Here is a 22,302-nt window from a genome sequence, read left to right as displayed (position 1 = left end):
GAAAACTAGTTACAGAAAATAATGTTTTGTTACAGGTACTACCTCAGCGCAGATGACAAGACTAGCTAAAGCTGTTGTACTGAGAACTGGAACAAACAGTTTTCTCCCCACAGGGACAGCTGTTTCCTTGGGGGCTGTGGGTCCATCCCTACCAGATTTCTATAACTAGGAAGCCATAGCATCAGCATTGGCTCCCCATATTTTGGGGAGGTAATGAATTTCAGTAATATCCTTCTGCAAGACAGCTTTGTCCAGTCCACCCAGTATCGTGTTTCTGACCAGAGCTTCCATAAACTGTATCTTAGATTAAAATACCTTGTAAGTTACTCTATCAAAGAACATGATTTCTTATAAAAAGTAAAACTGAATCTTATTGTATTTCATAATTTATGACATTTTATTTGTACTTTTCTAAATTTTTGTATTTGTCATAACTTTCATGCTTTGGCAGATAAATAAGCAAAGCCATTAGCTGAGATTTAGAATCATAGGATAGTTAAATCCAGGTTATGAAAGGTATTTATCCATCTTAAGATTCATGTGAGATGCCTAAGGGCAGATCTTAAAGACATTTAGACAACAAAATCCTGTTTGTCGAATGCTTTTTTTTCTTCCCTCTGAAAGAGTTTATGAGAAATGTCAATTTTAGTGTTGTTCTAGTTTTGAATGCAGTATGAGTGCCATTGTGCTACGTGTAGTTGTTCAGGCTGTACCAGCCACCCGGTCTTTCATAAAACCTGCCTAGGTCTGTGTGGGCACTCAGGCTGTAGCTGAGTGTTTGGTCAGAGTTTCATTTCCCAGCAGGTTTGTGTTTTAGTCCCTTTGCTGTTTCTGGCCATAGCCCAGCCTTAGTTGCTGGGCTGTCCTGCCCACATTGCAGACAAAATCCTCTCAAATAAAACCAGATTTAAGATACTGCAGCATTTCATGTAAAACATAATTTCTATCTGCTATGATAAAGATTTAGCTATTGCAATGATGGGTTCATTGCGTGGTATAAATGCAGCAGGTCTCTAGATCCAAATTCTGAAAGTTGTCCTCTGTGCATAAACATGTCTATGCAACGGTCATTACAGAAGGGAAGCCTCAGTTGTTTGATGACAAAATGTGTAATTTTTTTAATATAATGTTGAAATTGGAAATTTTATTTTTATCAACAGATTTGATCAACTTGGCAAGAAAGAACTATTTTGGTGAAAAAAGCTGGATGTAAGAGAGACTTTAGATAGAGTCCTTATTCTGAAGGAGAGATTGTATGCAGTAAGTAGCAGAAATATTTTGTGATTCTTATTTTATTCTTACAATATTTAAGACTCCATCAGAGTGTGCAAGAGAAATGCTGTTATAGAGGCCAAGTTGCTGATGCTTAATATTGCCAGCTTCTGGAGTGGCTAGAACTCAATTTCTGTAAAGGGTTACCTGCCTTACATTGTTAAAATTAATTTGGCTTTGTTTTCCTTTTCCAGTTAAAATTAAATATTTTAACACATTTAACAAATTCTTGCTATATAACTTCACTGAGTGAATCCAAGGCCACTGATGCCTTTCTGTATTTACGGTACCTACTGCATTCTTCTAGCTTTATTTCCGTGGGGTGAGTGAAAGAGAAGAGTCACTGATCTGGAGCACTGCTAAACAAAAGCAGCTCTCAAAGGTGGTTAAAAATAAATGTCTGAACATTATCTTAAAAATAAAAAGCTGCATTTCATTATCACAGCCAGCATTGAATTTCATGTGTTCCACTATTAAATTAGGCTTTTTATACTAAATCCCACCCTGTTAAAATTTGCTCTTTTTTAAACACTAGAGGAACTACAGTTACTTGAGAGGTTGTTTTTTCAAATAGGTTAATTTCTTAGCAAACCTATGCCTGAATGCTGTGTCATCTTAAGAGTAACTAACAATGCTAAGAAAAGAAAGCTTTAAAAAGATACAGCAACCCATTATAGCAAAATGTTAAAAAGCTGGCTTTACATCTGCAGCTAATTACATTTCTGTGATTATTTTGTGCAGTAGCCAAGAAATGGGTACTCACTTGTTAGCAAAAAAGAAATCTCAGTGACAGCTGTGAATCATCAAAGTTGTTACCAGGCTCATTCACAAACCAGGTGGGACTAGGTGGAGTTAAAAAAGTGGTGTGCCATACTCTGTAGGAGCTCTTCCACAAACAGTTAGAAGGAGGAACCTTCTGCAGTAGCATGCAGCCATGTCAGGTGGAGACTCACTGTAGGTGAGTTGTAGCTTCATGCAGAGCTTGAGGAAATAGTCCTTGAATATGCTGTCTCTGACTTGGACTCCTAAATGTACAAAATCTTAAAGGAAAGAACAAAGTGAAGTAACTGCCAAGTAGAGGAGTTGATTTCTTTTTGTTCCTAAGAAGTGATTAAACTAGCTTCATTGCTTATGTACTTTGCTTGCCTTAAAAACAAAAGACAAACAACAAAACCTAACCAAACCCAACATCTGAACATCTATATATTAACCAAATTTTTGAGATGTTTACCTTCATAGAGTTTATTTGTGATAGAATGAGGATCTGCAGTTTCAAACATTTTCTGCATATATTTTCCATAAAAAAAATGTAGACTGATAGATATTAACTAGAGTGGTAACAGAAATTGCTAAAGCCTTTCCTTCTATCTTGTTGAAATAACTGTAAATAGCTTTTCTGAAAGATTCTACATTTTTTGTGGGATTTCCACTTATATGTTAGGACTGGACCACTTGGTAAAAATTACCAAATTCTCTAGATTCAAGAAATCTAGAGAAATGCGGGTGGTGTTACTGCCAGCAATTCAAGATGTTATAACTGAAAATATCAATTCTGGCCTTGTCTATCTTTATTCTGAGCCAACAAAAGGTTAGAAATGGGCAGTTCTTAAGGTCTCATTTGTCAAACTTTGAAGCTTATTTTTGCAAAGTAGAAGTGAAAGTTTAGGGGAAATGTCAGCTATGGTTTTGGGTACTTTTTTTTTTTTTCTCCATAAAGTGAATTATCCTTTTAATCAGAGAGGACTGAAACTCTAGGAATTAAAATGTGAGAAAGGAAAAGGAAAGTATGGGAACTTGAATCGTGGCATTGGCTGTCTTCCGTCTCTATATGAGTAGATGGATGGGGCTGTTTGTGGAAATGTACTGATCATAAATAGCACTGAGACTTTAATTTTTAAGATTTCATTCTGCTGGAGTCATAAAAGAATAAGCTTTCTTGGGGTCTGCAAAATAACTGTGATTTATTTATCTCAAAGATACCTCCAAATATTTTTACCCCATCTTCCACATAGTAGTCAGCTCTGACCAAAAGATACTAATCCAGCTACTGTGGTGCTATGGGATTATACAATAAAACAAACAGTAGCCATAGGGTTAAAATGTAAGCTCGATTCCTTACTCCGCATTAACACTCATCAGAGGTGTCAGTTACTGCTACTTAACATAGTGGTTTTACAATGTGGACATGTCCAGGAAGGACTTGATTAGATGGGCTTTTTCTTTACACATAATCCTCTAAAGGCTTGATAAATCTTTGGGTTTTTTTGGTTTGGTGCCCCCCCATTAAAGTTGCTGGTAATAGAGATTCTTGCAGGATAACACCTGGAGCTTGTGAATCAGGGGCGTGATACACAAAGACCCCACAGGTGAATTCACCATACCTCTGGGGCTGGTAAATCAGTCAGTATTTTGGAAGAACAATAAGGAATCAGTAGTAAAAACTGGGTATAATCAGTAACTAGTAACAATTTTTTTGGATGTGCCAGCATTGACCAGTTTTTGAAATAGTGATCTAAAAAGCCTCTTTTGTTTGAGCCATATGTCTGCTTTTACATGCAGGCCTGTGTGGCATTGCTAAACTGTGTTTATCTAATATAAATAATTTTACAAGTAGAATATTCTAGATCAAATTGACATACCTGTTTATATACAATTTTGTAAGTTATAAAGACATAATTGGACATTTTATATGAGCAGTATCTAAGAATGGTTGTGTTTTATTAATTCTGAAAGCAGTAAAGCTTGCACAAATTGTTTGCATTAGCCTTTGAAGTCTGTTTTCTTAACATCTTGAATTCTGCTGTGGCTTCTTGGCTTTGTAACAGAGATGCTATCTTGAATGATAAAAAAATGTTAGCAACTACACTTGAGCCCAGCTGCTTTAGTGAATCCAGGTTTTGGGTATATGGTCCTTATGGCTCCCACAGAAACTGTAATTTAAAGTTAGTAAGAATGAAGGATTCTTGTTTGTAATGTCACTCATAGTAATATAATGCTCGCAACTTCTGCCTGCTAGAAAGTTTGTAGGGTTGGACTAGTATGATTTAGTTCTATATTTCTTCTATATAGAACAGAAAATTCCAAACTTTAGGCTCATAAAGTTTGAATTCATGTTCTATTATTCCCTCTCTCCCCCCATCGGAATTCTAACTAACAGGCACTCAAAGCATTGCAGTAAGTCACTGTGGGATTGATGTTTTTCCATGCTGCACAGATGTGTGGGTTTTTTCTTAGCTGTGATTCTCATCAGGTAGTTTGGACTCTTTACTAAGATATGTAGCAGAGGAGAAAAGTGAAGAGGCTTGTGAAAAGGAAGAAATTTGAGTTTAAGACCAAATAATAAATGGGAAAGGAGAAAAGCAACTTTGTTATCATTTTAAAAATTTTATTTTTTCACTTAACCATTTCCCTCATATTTGTTAGGCTATAAGCATGGTTTTTGCATTCTCTAACATAATGTCTTATGGAAAAGTCCTATAAAATATGATAGAAATCAGGTTTGGTTTGGGGAAATTTTATTCTGAAAAATTACATTTTGGGGGAATAGATAACTTATTTCTAAAGCATTTCTGAATTCCACTGGGTTTTATGAGGAAGATTTTCACAGCTGTATAAGTGAGGTATGCCCATTCAAATTCAACTGTAGCTGAACACTGAACTCCCATTCTTTGAAAACTTCCCAGGGTACCTCTGAGTATCGGGAAAGGGCTGCATGGCTCCCAGCATGCTTGTGCGATGACTGCCGCATTAGGAATGCAGCTTTGTTTGTGGCTTCTAAAAGCATCAGACATGAAAATACGTAATAAAATGTGGTGAAGGATGTAAAACTATTTAGAGAATTACACTGAAAAAGTACAAAAGAATTTGTGAAGAGAGTTATAGACACCACCCCCCCAACAACAAAAAAAAACCCCTAAACCACCTGAATTGCTGACAATGTTGCTCTATAGTTTTAATAAAAACCAAAAAACCAAAACAATGAACAAAAAAACCCCAAACATCCCCCTCCCCCAAAGTTCTATAGTGTTGTAAAACCATGTTATGCTTGTTTGAATGTGAATCTGAAAGCTCACAGCGGCCAAATCTTGTGTTCCCCTATGCCAGACCTTTAATAAACTTAAAAGCAAACAAAATACAGTTCCTAAGAGTCTGAGGTACAATTGCTCTTTTTAGATTAAGTTAAAAACCCAACAATTTTGCCTGTATTTAGGGTTCTAGTTTACAGTGGGTTGAAGCATAAACAACTTATTTCTCTGAACGTCCCTGGAAAAGTGAAATTTAATAGATATATTAAAATATATTTTTTGGGGTGGAAAAGTTTAATAATCCAGTTTAATAAAGAGGTTAATATTCCAGCCCTGTAGGATGAGCAGATTGCACACTGCAAAATTAGAAATGTGGAGACCACAGAGGGGGAATGTAGTGGGAAACACAGTGCCAAATCCCAAAGAAGCAGTGCTTCCCCCACTCCTCTTGACAGGAGTATGGGAACTGTTGTAGCCTCGTAATGCCTAGTCGCTTACTGTGTGATATTTGCTGACAACTAACTTTATAGCCATCAGAAGAAAAAGTTTAAGAAGGCACTTGTAAATTCTTTAGTTCCCTGCTTATATACTAGGTATTAGCAATTTAACTCTCCAAGTTAAACTGTAAATTATGTGCCTTTGATGTAACACATTGAAAACCCATATGGGTAGCGGTCTCATTTTTTTCTGGTGCCTGGCACTTTGCCCTAGCTCATGTTTCCATATATACTCTAGAGATGAGTAAAAGGTCATCTTTCCCTCAGTCTGCGAAAAGCTGCATGGAACATCACTTTTGTTTAGTATGCTAGACAAAGACCTATCTATGTATTATGTAGTGGAAACTATATGGAAGGAAATTAATATTGTGGGTGTAAGTCCCCTTCTGCTGGGTCTCAGCAGTAGTTCCAGGTTATTGCTGTGCAGAAATGCTGTATGTTACTGCTTTGCGGTAGCACCAGCTGGAGTTCTTAGGGGCTGGTGGAGGGGAAACTTTAAGGCTCCCATGCAGAACTGGAATATGGCTTTATAAAAACAGTAAGAAAATTCAATCATTGCAGACCAAGCAAAACAATAATGAAGGAGCAATAACAAGAACAACAAAAACATCTGCAGTGTCTGCCTGCCTGGTCCTCTCTTGTTGCTCTTCATTTGCCCTTCTGAGCACCTGGTAGCAGCCAGTGCTTTTTGGTTTTGTTCAGTTTGTGCAACTGCTGCGCTGCTACTCACATTCTGATTAGCTCACTGTGGGGAAAAAAAAAAAAAAAAAATACTTGCCAGAAATTAAGACATACAGTTCCCACAGACAATAAGAGCAGAGCGGAAAAGTGAGGACTGGAGAGGATTTCCAGAATTCCAGTCCTGACCTCCTTAATGCTTTATCTGAACTTGTTGTATTGGAATGTACCTTCAGCAGTTTGGGCAAGGGTTGACTTATGAGACATGCGCTTCTCATCTAAAGCTGCACTGAAGTAACAAATGTGTAGGATAGGATTTGCTTTTGTGATGGAATTACAAAAATAGCACTGTCTGGAAGCAATTTGAAGAGTCCCTGCTACATGTACAGTACACTATAAAGGCTTTCTGATTTGGAAAGTATTTTCTACTCCATCAGGCTTAACCCTTTGGTAACTGTAGACTTGTAGCAGTTCACATTGCATACAGTGATGTGATCTAACAGTGTACTGCCAAGTAGGACCTAAGGTTAAGAAATGATGAAGTCAGAGATACTGGTGTAATGTGACCTGGAAAAGATTGCCACAGTCTGTGAAAAATATTTGCTATTTTGTAGGTTCAAAATACTTTGTTTTATTTTTCCTTCCTTTCCATTGGGAAAGAAGTGATATATCTCATAGTGATGTATTTCATCAGCTCAGGGGATTTTTATGGAATTTTTAGAGCCTTAGGAAAGGCTGCATAACAGAGATGTGTAAAACAGCATTTGTGAGCAGTCTGTGGCCAGCTCTAGCTGCAAACTTCCATCTGTGCCCAGTGATGTCACCTCTTGTAACAAGACTGAAAGGACTAGATGCTTTCTTTAAAGCTTTGGTTTCTAAATTGCATTTTTAATATCAGCAACAGATGCATCTTGCTTGGAGTAGCTGATAAGATTCTTAGCTACGTGTTGGCTGATTTGCTCCTGCATTGAATTTAAATCTACTGTAATTTCCCTTGTAGCTTTTAAAGAAAAGTAAACTGTTGGTTTGCGTTGCCTTAAAATGCTCTTCTGTGAGTTGTACCAGTTGAGGAGATGGTTGGTGAAGATTTCAGTTGCCCCTGCAGTGGGGACAGCAGCTGGGACCACTGCCTCAGCAGTTGCTCCGAGCTGAGTTGTTTGACGTTGCGGTCAGTGAACTATGGGCTATTTCTCCTTTCAAGTATATCTTGGATTTTACTGTACAACTTTTGCTATTCCTTTTTCCTTATCTCTGTATTCAAATCATGAATTGCAGTGCCACTTCACTGAGAAAAAGAATTACAGGCTTCCCAATAAATTCAAGATGGCTGAGGGAGGCAGGGTGTTCCTCTGGGGCCGGTGTGGGGAAGGGGAGCTGCAGGCTGTGCAAGCACTCCGGACACAGCACGGAGTGGGGATGGCCACAGATAAGTTTATTGCACTTCAGAATAATCTACTTTAAGGAGGAAGCCTTTCTCCATTGAGATGTTGGTTTCCTATTTGATCGGATAGATTGTCTTCTCTGACTGAAAGCAGAAGGCAGAAAAACACTGTGTGTTGTAACAGAGCAAGTCAGAGGGTTTCAGATTATATGAGCAGGAGAACATATACTTCTGGAAGAATGTATCTTAACTTATTTCATAACCTCTGCTTAGCAGCTAAGGGAGAAAGTAGGTGCTTTCTCCAAGCTAACACCCACTCATGACATGCCTTTTGTTGCAATCTGAGGAGCTCATTTACTCTGTAGTTTTCCATGTGAACTGAAAGAATAACTCAGCTTTACAATTACAGCTATTACTTTCATACAGTTTCAATGCTGAGTTCCAAAAAAGTCTGTGTTTAGTCTCCAATGAATGAGAAATAAGTTCACTACTTCTACTGCAAACTCTCTCATCTTTTCCAAATAATTTCTGTGTGAAGCAAAAGATGTGCCTGAGCAGTGAAGATGGCAGAAGCATATGCTACACTTTGGCTATGACTGGAATTTGCAGAGAAGTGCTCTGTGCACAGAAATCAGGCTGAACGTCCCTTCACTTGAGTAACATGCCCATGAAAAGGCAGAATAACAGAAAGAATCCCTCTCCCCTGTGTCTGTGCTCCCTGCTTAGACACGCACACGTGCATAACCCTACTGGAGCAAAGCCTAAGGAGTGAACTGCAAAGTTCCTTTCATGAAATGTTTCCTGTTGTATGTACTAAGTATTCCTGTTCTCTTTATATACCATGAAAACACCTTGGTGGATGATATTTAATTAGAAATTTTTTTTTGTCAGTATTCAACCATCACTTTTTGATCTTTTTGATGTTGGTTTATTTTAAATTAGTTTCTAAGTTTAGATGTTTAGGCATTTTGGAATTAAAGTTCTTTTAGAATTCTTTAGAATTTAGAAACATTAATTCTGTGGGATTTTCTTTATTTAAAGGTAGTAATGACACTTGCCTATATGGTTGTGAAAAGATTTTTAGGTTATTCCAATCTAAAGACTGGAATTGCGACTGCATTATGTCTTTATAGTTCCTAATACTTGTACAAAATTGGTATACAAATCTGTCATCTTAGAGAGGCAAGAGTTTTACACATACCTCCTTCAGGTACAAATAAGTCTGCAAAGAACAAAGCAGAGGAAGATCAGTTCCTAGTTGTTTAATGTCCTTTAATAGCTTTAGCTTGTAATATGCAAGTTCTCTGGCTGTTTTTCAGAAGAGAGGAGTTGGTAACAGCAGTGCCCTGGCCAGATTCCAGCAGGGAACTCCAGAACTCCATCTGCTGAACAACCTCCCACGGTTACAGATGGGTAACTCTCTTGCCTAAATAAGGCATCCACCCACTACAGTCTCTCTCGTATGCATGAGCAGATGCAGTATGCACAGTTTCAGTGATGTCATGTCTATACCTAAGTAATCTCTATTGTGATAACACAGCAGCTTCTCGTTGTTGTGTGTTACATTATGACATGGATGTTTGACCCCACCAAATTTTCTGAAATGCCAAATTCTTTATTTTTTTTCTCTCCTCGTCTTTGAGCAGGTTGTTGGGTTTTTTTGTGTGATTTTTTTTTTTTTTTTTTTGAAGAACTTGTGGGGGAATTGGTTGTATATGTACCTGAGGGATAATGGTCAATAGATATTTTGGCTTTGGAGAAAATTTTTGCTCTCTATCAAGCTCAATATTGAGAAGGAAATTGGCAGAAATTTCTTTTGTAACTGTCTAGAAGTATCAACTGCAAAATGAAGTATTGCAATATATGAGCTGGCAATCTCTGTGAGAGAAAGCAAAGACAAGAAAGCCTGGCATCAATAAGCCTGAGGATACTGTAAGGAGGGAAACTTCTCTCTCCATCCAAGAGCAGGATTTAGGTTTTGCAGCAGACTTTGACTTTTGAAGACATGCTTTAAAGAAGCAGTCTTTGTAATTTTACCTACAGGAAAAGTTTATATCGCTTCTCATGCAGAAACGAAGATGTATGTCTTTAGCGGGATGTGTCTGAGCATCTTTTCCAGCCCTGGATCTTGTCTTTGCTTTGCTTCTTCTAAACTGACTCCTTTGAATAAGAGAAAATAAGAAAGAAGCTATACAACAGCCTCCTAGGAAATGTTTATAATTTTCAGAAAGAACCCCAAAGACAATGTTTTTCTCAGTGAAAAGAGAAAAAGGAGTGTACTTCAACACAGGCATCTGATTTGAAAGATGTTTGCAGACGGTTGTGTGAGGCAGTGTTAGTTTGACATAACAAATATCCTGGACCAACAGTTAGTATTGCCTTTTCATTTTTGCCGTCTGCTACATAAACCATAGAATTCAACCCAATTTATCCTGACCATTAGTGTTATGTATATGGTACATGCAGGCATTTTCTGATACCCAAATAAGTAACAAACATCTTTATTTGATGCTGAAACTATATTTAAGCTTATTGTTTAAATGCATGTTTCTACCATAACAGGAATCTAACAATTACAGAATCATCACCATGCTGTTGCTTCTACAGTCTTTGTTCAGAATTGAATATAATTGAGGGAAAATAAAGTTCTTGTCTCCAATTTCTAATAGATTTTGTTGTCCCATCTTCCCAAGATTGAAGAAAGCAATTGCTCTTTTGAAGTCACATTTGCAAACAGATTTCTTTGGCAAATATACTTCTGGTTCAGCTGTATGTTGATACTCTCATTCTGTTGTGAAATTGATTAAGAAATAGCTGATGGTGATTTAATATTTCCTTGATAATAAAATAGTTATTCAGTATGTATTTTTGTACCCTAACCTCAGATTTATGTTTGAAATTTTTGCTGGACTCCTGCAGAAAGCAATAATTTATAAACTCTTGCCAGTTGTCAGGGAAATGGAGCCTGGTTTGGAATCTGGCCATCTCAGATGCAAGTAGGACTTTTGACTTTCACAGTGGTAGGATTTCAGCCTTGGATTATGCTGAGAGTTCCCACTGAAGAGATGCCTGAAAGCTTCAGTCATTTCTTTTTTTCTCTTGGGAAATAAGAAGTTGTTTCAGTCTTATGTCAGAATCCATCTGAATGGGTATGGAAGCAGGCAAGTTCCAAAATCACTTTAAGTTAAAAAGCAGGCCAATGATAGTTTGTGTTCCCTGTAAGCTGTCTGCAGTATCCAAATAGAGCTTTAAAATATGTGGCCGCAAGGAAGGATTAGTACCATCTTATGATAAATACGATTAAATAGAATAATCTATTTGAAGTTCCTCTGGAATTTGCCACTCCTATATTTGTACACCTTTAGCTACTCCTGGAGGAAAGTGAGCAAAAGGCATTTTCCCGAGATTTGTATTTGTAAGCTGCTTTTTTAATTTATTTGGAAAATGAAAAAGAGAATATATGCCTTTTTCTGTATTTTATCATATTGCTGATAAATAAAATATTTTGGCATTTCATCAATAAACCTGGAGAAACTGTCAGTCTTATAATGCAGTAGAAAAATCAACCAATTGGGTGAAAGGTTTATATTTTGAATGCTCAGTAAAATAAGTGGGAAGAATACCTAGATTGAATTTACATTCTGACACTTAATTTTGCGGTGAAGGGAGGGAAAGAACATACAAGGCTATCTTGTAAGCAACAGTCACAGGTAAAAGCATGAAGAAAAAACTCATGCTAAAATGTATCAGTTCAATCTTCGGGCTTTGTGAGATATAGCAGGCTGTGGGTTAGGGTCTTAGCAGGAAAATTAATGCAATTAAAACTTGATGTGAAAATATGGGGCGGGGGTGGTCATACAATGAATGTCTAGGGAGTTGCATACTGTGGTATTTTAGCAGATGATGGCACGAAGTGGCTCGATGGGTCTTGTCCTTTCCCTCGTTTGGGTGATTGTTTGATTCCTCATATCCCCAGGACCTTTGTTTGAACAATTATTCTTGTGGAAATCACAGGGTGAGCAGTGAGCAATTCTGTAAATGATTAGTAGCACAGCGATGGTCTTTGGTACAGAGGTGGAATTTTGTGACTGCTAAAGCTGTCGTAGCCATAGGCACATTTAAGGGATCGGGAGGTTGTGACTGTTTCCTTGTTGAGGTATACTGCCCTGATACTTCATTCAGTATATACATACTTACATATGTGTGTATAAATATGAATGTGTGGAGTGTATATATTCATGTAGAGTGAATGAATTTTGTGAATGTAGAATTCTAATTTGGCAGTATATTAGCAAAATGATTGAGGATTAAAGAGATTCTGTCAAGATGGTTAGGCCTCAGTTATTTTTTTATATCAGATATAATACTTGTGAGATATGTCACACTGATAATTCTAAAAAATAAAATTTATCTTTTCTGAGAACAGACTCAGTATGGACAGGTGTAGATCAAGCTGCCGATTTACTCATCCTAATTCAGAGACACAACTTCAGAGCATGTTTCAGCCTCCAGGGCATCTGTTGAGGGATAGCTATGACAATTTACGTACTAATAACACTTGTTCACTAGAAAATAATTTTGAAACCATAGATCACCTATGTAGTCATCCTACAATTTAACTTTCAGTCTTTGTTGGAGTGGATTACATTTGAATTAGAAGCCTACCAGTCAAAATATTTACATTTCATTATCAAACTGCTGAATCCCCTTTTCTCCCCAGAACTGCTTTATTTAAGTACCTAAATAGGTTCTCGGATTTTAAAAAAATTAAGGAAAATAATATCTGAGTTAGAAAATCTAAATAAAGTAATCTTGTACAGAGTTATGAGAACTGGAAAGTCAAACTGGTGTGTACAAGCTGGGTGGCTTTTATAAAATAGAGTAAATGCATTTAATAGCGTGCCTTGAAAAATTCACGTGACCTTAAAAATTCGGTCAGGTTGCAGGTGTCTCTTTTGCAATGTAGGTAAATAGGCTGAGTTCGACTGCTGGTATTATCAGCTGAATTACACAGACAACATTGTAAAATATAGGCCTCATGTTTACTGTAAAAAGATTTAATAAAATTTGCAGTTCTTAATTACTTCTGCTATTCTTAACACTGTTACATGTGCGTGTTCCCACCCTCTCGACTGGGTACAGTGTTTATTTTTTACAGTGAAAAAACTTGATGGCTGATGATGAATCATCTGGCCAGCAACAACTAGCCTTGTCTGGAATGATATAACTGGTAGTCAAATGCATGTGAAAGGCAATTATCTGAAGCAACACTAAAATTACAGTATTTCTAAACCAAAAAATTCAAATGTCACAGTAAAAGGGTTGCATAGTGAAAAGGATACAAGTTTTTTTCAGTATCCCCTAATTTAATTTAGATGGTGCTAATAACTATTCTACATCTCTGTAATTGCACTGCAGCTACTCACCATGCAGCTGAGCTTACTAGATAGATGCTGTGCAAACCGCAGAACAAGAATTGTCCTATTGTTCTCATAATGACTAGTGCATGATGTGAAATTCAAAATCTGTGGATTGCCAGAAAACAATCTTTGTACTTCTTCTAATACTGGGAATCCTGAGAATATTTAATATTTGTCAGAATAAGTCTGATGTGTAGAGTGTTCTGTTGTTTGAGCCCTTCCCTTGCTTAGAGCTGGGGCAGATAAGATGGCAGCAGGGAAAGCCTCTGTGGATTCCTAAGGCTGTTCTGTGTCCAGTCTGGTATCCCTCGGCATCCTTTCCTGCATTTGCAGCCAATTCTGATTGTGGGACAGCAAACGGGGGGTGTGTGTGTGTGTCCTTCCCTCCCAGCCCCCCAAATCCATCTTTCTGTGCCACCGTTATGAATCACTCTTAGCAGAACTGCATCAGAAGAAAGCACGGTGGTCTCCACATTTAAGGCTAAGTTCTCTGAAACTTATCACAGTGATGGGTCCTTTGCTATTTGAAGCAGATAGGGTTGTTCGTTCATGTGAAAGCTCTCTCTTTTGAGGAACTATAGACATGTGTCATATTTGCCATATAATTTTACTATCATGTGCTATATGACTGCATAATTAACTTCAAGTTGCAGTTTTGGACATGTTCATGATCTGCTAAGTTTAGAATGATCTAAATTTAGGAAGCGCAATGGTTTTGAGAATAGCATTGCTCAAACTTTTTTGGCATATTTCTCTCTGTTGAAAGGTAGGGCTTGCAGCAGGATTGGGCTTTGAAACAGGTTTGTGCAGAATTCAGTGTTTGCTGAATGGAAGTTTTGTTCTTAGCACCATAAAATGGCTACATGTCTATGAGTACTGAAGAGGCACAGCATATGTTGTTTTAAACAACGGAGAGCATTTGCAATGGACCAAATTTAAACATTTTACTGCCAGGGAGGTACTATTAATACCTTAATTAAGATCTATTCTTAGTCTGCTCCTCGAATGCTTTTTAGACTCAAACTAGAAATACAGAGTGCTTCGAAGCACTGTTAAATGACTTACGTGTTCTGTTGAGTCACATCCTGCCCCTTTCTTAAGGGAAATGAACATGAGAGACATTAGATTTTATGCCAGCAATTGTATGTTTAATGTGAAACATTTGGCCCTAACAGACCTCATTTTCTTGCTTGTGCTGATTTTGCAGATTGGTAACGCCACTTATTTCAGTGGCACTAGTGGTATTTCATCTTGGAGAGCAAAGTTGTGTTCATAGAGGGCAAAATACAGTCTTCCAAATGCAGTAACAATGTGTTTGGGAAAAACATGAGTTTTTCATTGTCTAATCTACATGAAGATGCCAATAATTTCTGCACTGAGCTCTTTATGGTAGCTAGGCAAGATAGTATGAATTCATTAATGCCTGAATATAGGAGGTTGTTATCAAAATAGAGCTCAAACCAGATAATTATAGTGTAATTTTATTTTATTGGCATTGGTAATTAGTCACAACAGTTGCTGTGAGGTTCTGTAGGAGTTTTAGAGACAGAAATAAAATTAAAATATATATATTTTTGGTCTGTGCATATTACTCTGCAAAGAGGTTTTTTTAATGAGACAGAGCTAACAATTTTTCTGTCATTAACCAGACCAAAATGTTGCTTTGTAAGATGACTTTTAGTTGAACTCCTGAATGGTTTCATGACTGCCTTGAGATTTCAATTAACTTTTTATTACATAGAGTACAGTGTTATTAATAGCCGAGAAAATAATGAGATAGCATTGTAACACAAATGTCTTGTTCAAACGGAAAATCAAAAATGGGAGATGTTGATGCTGAAGTAGTCTGGGAAGCAAGTTGTTTATGGTAGATCTATGCTGATAAAAGCAGACCTCCAAAGAAAAAAGATGGGGGTGAGAAGTACCTTTTTAGGGAATTTGACGAGAGATGCCTTGAAGGTGGAGGGATGCTCCCTTACTTAAGCAAAATTGTTAATCGCTCTGAAAAGTCTCCTCCAGAAGAAGTGCAGGAGAAAAATTCAGCAGAGTGCCCAGCATATGGCAGCTGACAAGGCAGGACGTGACACTGCTTTGCTCCCCTTCTTGCTGCAGGAGAATGCTCTCCAGCTCCTTCAGAGAAAGGGGCTGTGCCCAGACGTTTGTTCCAAACCCTTCCTTCTAGTCGTGGTGTAATATTTCCCTTGGGGTTCAGGTTTTGATCATTTGAATGAATTTTATATCTATTTCTATAATTATTTTATCAACAATGTTGAAACTTTGGACACATAGTTTATACCAATGATGCAAAGAAATACCTGTTAACAAAGTATGAACTGTGGTAAGGGCAGAAGGAAGCAACACCTAGTAGTATCTTGCTGTAGAGTAGAAAATATAGGCCCACTGTTGCAGTGTGAAATTAGTACATGCTTCTTCCAGCAGGCTATTTTTTATTGTTACACTGATGAAATTTAGTTATAAACAATATTGAAAGGAGTAAAATGAGGAGAAATAAGTCAAAAGATGAAATATCCATAAAAATCTCATAGTAATTATAGAAAAGCCTGAAACAAGTGTTAGGATTCTAGGGGAGCCTAAGAAAAGGAAATTAAAGGCAAATAAAGAGACTCGAATGTAGAATAAATATTCTTTTCTCTTCCCTCTCTGACCCCCCCAATTGATTTGATTTGTTTCCTGGTTAAAAGTATTTACTCTCGCATTACAAATAAGCTTAGAACTGGTGCATAAATGCAATAATTGCCTGTGATAGCTTTGAATGCCCATTTAATTTGCTTTTTAAAGATGTGTATGAGATTTGCCTTTTGCCCATGTTTACTTAGCCAAAGGTATTTTATTAATTAGGCTACAAAATATGACTGCCACACTGAGTTTAAAATTTTGTATGTACTTTTTAGGTCAAGTAGCATGCAAAAGTACCTATTCCAATTTCTTCTTTTTTTGATTATATAAAGTTGTAAACCAGATTTATAAATCTTAGAAATTGACATTTCTAAGATGGAAAGCAGATTTCAAAAAGCACCAGTTGCACTGATCTTTTAAAATATGTTTTCAAGAATAAGATGCAATGAATGAGCTTTGCTTCCCCAGGAAACTGGAAAAAAGGCTATTTTTTTTTTTTTGAAAGCTTTGTGCCTTTATAATTGGGGCCTCTTTCACATACTCAAAATACAGTTCTTCATCCCTCGTCTGTTTCTTCTTCATTTTCTTCACTTGGACATAGTTGTGGAGAAGCATAACCACTCTGAAATACCAGACTGCTTTGGTAGGAACATAAATGATGACAGATGCAACTATTTTGGGGAACGAAAACTTCTAATCCATGTCATTGTAAAAACATATGAAACTCAATAATGGCTTTTTTGTACACCAAAGTGAATGTGTCTAATCGTTCACTTGTGATTGTCTTTAAGCTTAATCTTAAGAACTCAGGGCAATTGGACTTCCCAGGAAACTGTGGTGCCCCCAAAATAGAGCACTTAAATCTGAACTCTGAAGTTGATTTTGTCATGTTTGTCTTAAATAGGGTTGCAATTAGAAAAAACTTTCCTGAGGTGGAAAGAAAATCTGTATGATCCAGATGAACTAGTTTGGCCTCATTTTCTGAAATGCAAATAAAGAAGCATCGTTATGTGATTTATAGCTATTCAACAAGTTTTGATTCTGCACCAGAGGAAGTATCTTGATTGAATGGGAAACTTAGGCATATAAAGTGGCTGTGCTGGTTACCATTCCCCAGTTGCTATGCAGAACTACTGTTTTGTTAAAAAAGGAATATTGAGATGTTGGTGAATTACTGTGAATTTCCATATGACTTGCCTCAGATTCTGCAGTTGGCACAAGGTAGTTTCTAGCTGCTTTTTTTTTCCTCTCAGCTTCAAATCCTTATTTGATATTACTTCAAGACTGAACTAAATGGAGAATGTTTATTATTAGAATATGAATGTACAGTTGAATTTTCAAAATAACCTTTTTGAATTTTATTTCATTAAATGAGTTAAAAGGCGCATTTGTAAAATTATTTGAAAATTAAGTAAGGGGAAAACCAGTTTCATTTCCTCCATTCATATTTGCTTGGAGAGATGAGAAAGGAACAGACTCTTAAGAGTGGAAGGTGTAACACCTAAATAGGTCTGTTGCTTTGCAGATCTGGTTTTACACAGTTGCCTTTACAGTGAGGATGGTATTTTAAACTTTCAGGCTTTTAAAACTTTTTTTTTTTTTTTTTTTTTTTTACTGCCTTACCAGTGTCTGAGTATATAACCTTCCTGGTTTTCCTTTTGCAAAGCACACATATGACAGTGGTAACTTGGAAAAATATTTAAACAGTAGGAGAGAAACATAATTCAAGCTGGCATTAGATTAGTTAAAAACAACAACAACAAACCACTAAAAATCCCACCCTTCCAAATAGCCTGTTTCATGTAGAAAGCTCGATGGTTAAATTCATCATTCTTGTGTTTTCCTCAGATGCTTTTTTTGTGTCTTTAAACACAACTAATAGCTTTGGGAAACATCATAAGATACTTTGCAGCCAACTCTGTGAGTTTTTCATCCTCAGACCCTCCCAGCTCCTTTGCAGTCTGTTTTCATTTGTTTAATTGCTGTTTGGTGGCAGCCCTGCATACCTACTCTGTTAGTTTCAAATGCTTGCAGCTGGATTATAAATGTTTGTTAAAAGCATTAGTAATGGTTAAGTGCCCTCAATTTGGATGCAATTAGAATATTTTTATCATATATATTTCCTTATTTTTTCTGTAAGGGTCAGGATGTCTTCAAACTATTCTAGCATATAACTACCAACAATTTATGCTGCTGCTGTTTAAGGACTTTGGACTTCTTGCTAGCCTGAGAGTCCCTGGTAGGCTGGCTACCAGTGATTCAGTTAGCTTTGTGAACTCCAGAAGCATGTACAAAGATTTATATTAAGTGTCTTCCACCCCCCACCCCCCCCAAAATGGGAGTTCAGAAGTCTGGGGGTTTGGGGTATTTTTTTGGTAGCACATCTGGAAATTCTAATTTTTGCTTTGAGTAGAAGGAATTAAACTTTCTGTCTGACTAGAATTTAACAGCAGTGGAAGATATTTTCTCTTTGATTTATTGTTCCAGCCTGTGCTGGAATATGATCTTTTAAACTGGTTTGTGCCTGAGCTTTTAATGTTCACCACTAGGGCCAAAGAGACATCTCCAAGTTGAAAGCAGGCCTTGAAGTTGGATGCTTCTTAAAAATCAACAAGATGAGATTGATCAATTCAGGTTGTGGCTTGGAAGCAACTGAATTTGTGAAGAAGGGTGAAAATTAATTGGAAAGCTCTTCTGTCTGCACATTGTTAGCATGAAAGGTGTGGCTCAGAAATTCAGTTAGTGGAGAACAAGGAGCCCCAATGCACTGTATTTCAGAGAGATATCAACACTTGATTCTCATTCTTCTTGGTGAATCCTACTCCATATAAATGATTTTAAAAATGTAAAAAGAATCACTCCTCAAAAGATCTACTCAATGATTTTTAAAGTGTGCCATAATTTTTTTCTTAATACTGTGAAACTAAGACATAAAGTTAGTGACTTGCCAAAGTGTAGTGAACCCACAGAACAACCCAAAATAAAATCCTGGTGTTCTGATACTGAATAGTGCTCTGTTCCTTGTACTGTGATTTCATAGAGATGGTTGCACTGTAATTGCACCAATAACAGAACTAACAGAAGTTTGGATTTTTATCTTAATTTCTTCCGTTCCCATTTATTACTACATTTAATGACTTGGATCAAATGTTCATAGGTATTTCTTGGAAAGAGTTACAGGAACTATAAATAATGGTTTTCACCTTTTGAACTCCATCCTTCTTAGTGTCCTGATGTGATCTGTGAGATACTCATCTTTAATTAAACTAGTATGGCCATTCCTAAGTCTGTGAGAACAGTCATAAAAAATGTACCGCAGTCTCTCTCCCTCCCCCAACTTTGAAGTAAAATGCCGACTATGCAGACATTAGTATGTACAGCTAAAGGTTAAAGAATTTTAAAATACTTCACACGGAGCAAGAAAGGTGGGTCATTCTTGGTTCATTTAATTATCTGGTTCTCCTTAGTGTTCCACATCTCACTAGCTGTATGGTCAAATTTTTGGCAACCCATCTACCAGTATGTGTAATAGGCAGTTTCTTCTTTCCCTGAAGAGAAAATACAGCTGTCACTCCTGAGGATGAAAGCAGGCAGGTTTGTGTTGGCACCAAACCATCTCTTAAATGACATGGTTTATGTCCCACGAATGCTTGTCAGCTGCTCCTCCATAGTCAGAGGAGCAACCTGCTGTCTGCTGTGGAAGCAAAATATTTGATCATTTAGATTCTTCTGTTAGATGGCATACAGCTGTCTTTTATTATGTGCAGCTGCAAATGTGAAAAGGCATCTCTTCTACAAGCATAGGTGGGAAGAAATTGCATCATATGATCAAATTTCTCCAACCTGCATATCTTTGCTTCCAAGTAAAACTTTGTCTTAGTTTCATGACATAATCAGTCAGTGGTGGGTATAAATTATATTTATTTTAAGATCAGAACCCTCAGAGCTGTAGAAAAGCCAAATTGGCTTTCCAGGTTAAAAATAAGGCAGATTGAAGTGATAGTCTATTTAAGAACAGTTAATAGTTGTATCAGGGAACAAGAAGATTGATCTATTGAAAAATGTTTGTAAAATAATACAAATAATATATAAGTAATATATATTAAAAATCTATTACATATTTGTCAAAGAGAAATTACATCTGTTTTTACAGAATGGTTTCATGTAACAGCCATACAGCAGGACACAAATGCAGTGAAATGACAGTGTAGAAAACAGCATTGCATAATTGCTACATTTTCTATTTACATGAAGGATGGATACTTTTCTCTGCCTGGAAACGCCTTTAATATAATTGCTTCCTCTCTACATTCCATTCAGGTGACATGTCTAGCAAATAGACAAACATAAAAAGGAAGTGTCCACAGGGAAATCCTGCATTTAAGTTGGGCATGCTGATGGAAGAGCAGCCCATGTTACATCCTCTTATATCGTGGTGGCAGGGCGGAATCATTCATCATTGTTTTTAAAGAGCAAGGATATGATTAAATTGCACTTCTTCCACATTAGGATACCAAGTGTAATGAGGTAAAACTGAGGGCTGCCTCAGAGACACTTGTTTACTATCAATTAGACTTGCAGTGATTGAAAACCATTAAAATAGTGGGAAACTGAATGTGGAAAGACTTCCAAAGTAAAAAGAAAGTTGCTTGTTTTAAACAGTTCCTCAACCTGTGTGGGTTCCCTGCTCACCAGGGAGCATCCACAGAAGCTTGGCAATGCAGTAAATGATGCGTAAATTGTTACTGCGAGGTCAGTAAATTCACTACTGGAAGTTAAAAGTTATTTGTGATCAGAGAGAAGCAGTAAAAACTATCAAATAGAGGCTGTAGAATTCAAATAAAATTTGAACAAGTAGACAAATTTTCTAATGTGATCTGCATGTTTCTACTTTGCATTAATAAAGGCTAATTTTATATTTGCCTGTTTGGTCTTTTCTGGAAATGAGACCTTATCACAATTATGGGAAGCTTTTACTCTCTGTACTTGTACTGAGTGATACTTCAGGTAAACCTGTAAAATTTCATGTATGAAACTTGACTGCTGTCCTACTTTTCTGCCAGCAGCCTATATGATCCTGGCACCGTAGCTGCTCTCTGATTCTTAACCCCATTTGCTAGATGGATCTGGCACATGGGTTCTTGGGGCAGGAAAGGAGCAGTAACACTGTGGAGCTCTCAGAGTCTGCGTGTCACCTACTTACGTCCCTTTATGGCAGCTGCACTTGCCCACTCCTGTGTTAGTTGCAAGCAGGGATGCAGCATGTTCCTATCAGGCTGGATAGGGATTTCACAATCAGGTGTTCCCAGATGGTTTGATGAAGTTCATGATGCCCAAGAAATTCATTGAAGGAGTCGCATTTAATTTAAGACTTGTGATAAGTGCCCTTATTAGCTCCCAGTTACCTGCTCATATTGTTATGTAAAGCTCACTTCATTTTCGTAGCACAGAGCTGGCAGGGCTTGGACACAGTCTTGGATAATAGCTTTACCACTCCACAGCTAAAAAACTGGCTCATAGGAGGAACTGAACAGTTTACTTTCTGCTTCAGCCTTCTTCTGGAGGCTGTAATTTGTGCATGCCTACACAACTGGCAAATCATAGCATTTTTCCCCTGTGGACTGATGTGCTCTAAGAGATCAACAGTCTGGTCATTGTTCCTGCTCAGGGAGTATGAATATTATATGGTCACACGGAGGTTTTTAGGCATGCAAATGAATTTCATAATTTTTCCTTGTCTCTTCTTTCTTCCTTATTCTTATTTTGTACTTTCCTGCTTATTCTTTTACTTAGATCTGACTCAGGATGTCTCCCTTAGTGCCTATGGCCTTCATCTGATTACCAAGGAATGGTGTTAGGATGCTGAATTTCCTGACTCCAAGTCCTCCTCTTCCATCACTAGCTCAAATAAAAGTGAATTCCTTCTACATTATAAAAGCAATTGAAATAGAAGCCCCAAGTGGTATTGAGGGCAGGAGTACTTTTATATAGAGCATGGTATGTGGGCTTTTTTCCTTTTACAAGACACGTAACCAACAGTGCTAGTCATTAAAAAATGTTGTTTTTGCATATTTTGAGCTTACACATTTAGGAATGATGGCATACCTAATGTAATGAATGGTCTTGGCTCCGATTTTGCCTGTCACTGGCCTGTTCTTTTAAGCTTTGCCTGTTTGGTTTTTTTTGAGCGTAATGGTTTGACTTCACTTCTGGACTGTCTACTGCATTTATCATGCAAATTAAGTATTCCAAGTTTTCTGTACAGGTGTGATGGGTTAACCCTGGCTGGATGCCAGGTGCCCACCAGAGCTGTTCTATCACTCCCCCTCCTTCTCAACTGGACAGGGGAGAGAAAATATAACAAAGAGCTTGTGGGTCGAGATAAGGATAGG

This window comes from Harpia harpyja, chromosome 7, assembly GCF_026419915.1.
Source record: "Harpia harpyja isolate bHarHar1 chromosome 7, bHarHar1 primary haplotype, whole genome shotgun sequence".
In the NCBI taxonomy this organism is placed as follows: domain Eukaryota; kingdom Metazoa; phylum Chordata; class Aves; order Accipitriformes; family Accipitridae; genus Harpia; species Harpia harpyja.
This window is presented reverse-complemented; position numbering follows the sequence as displayed.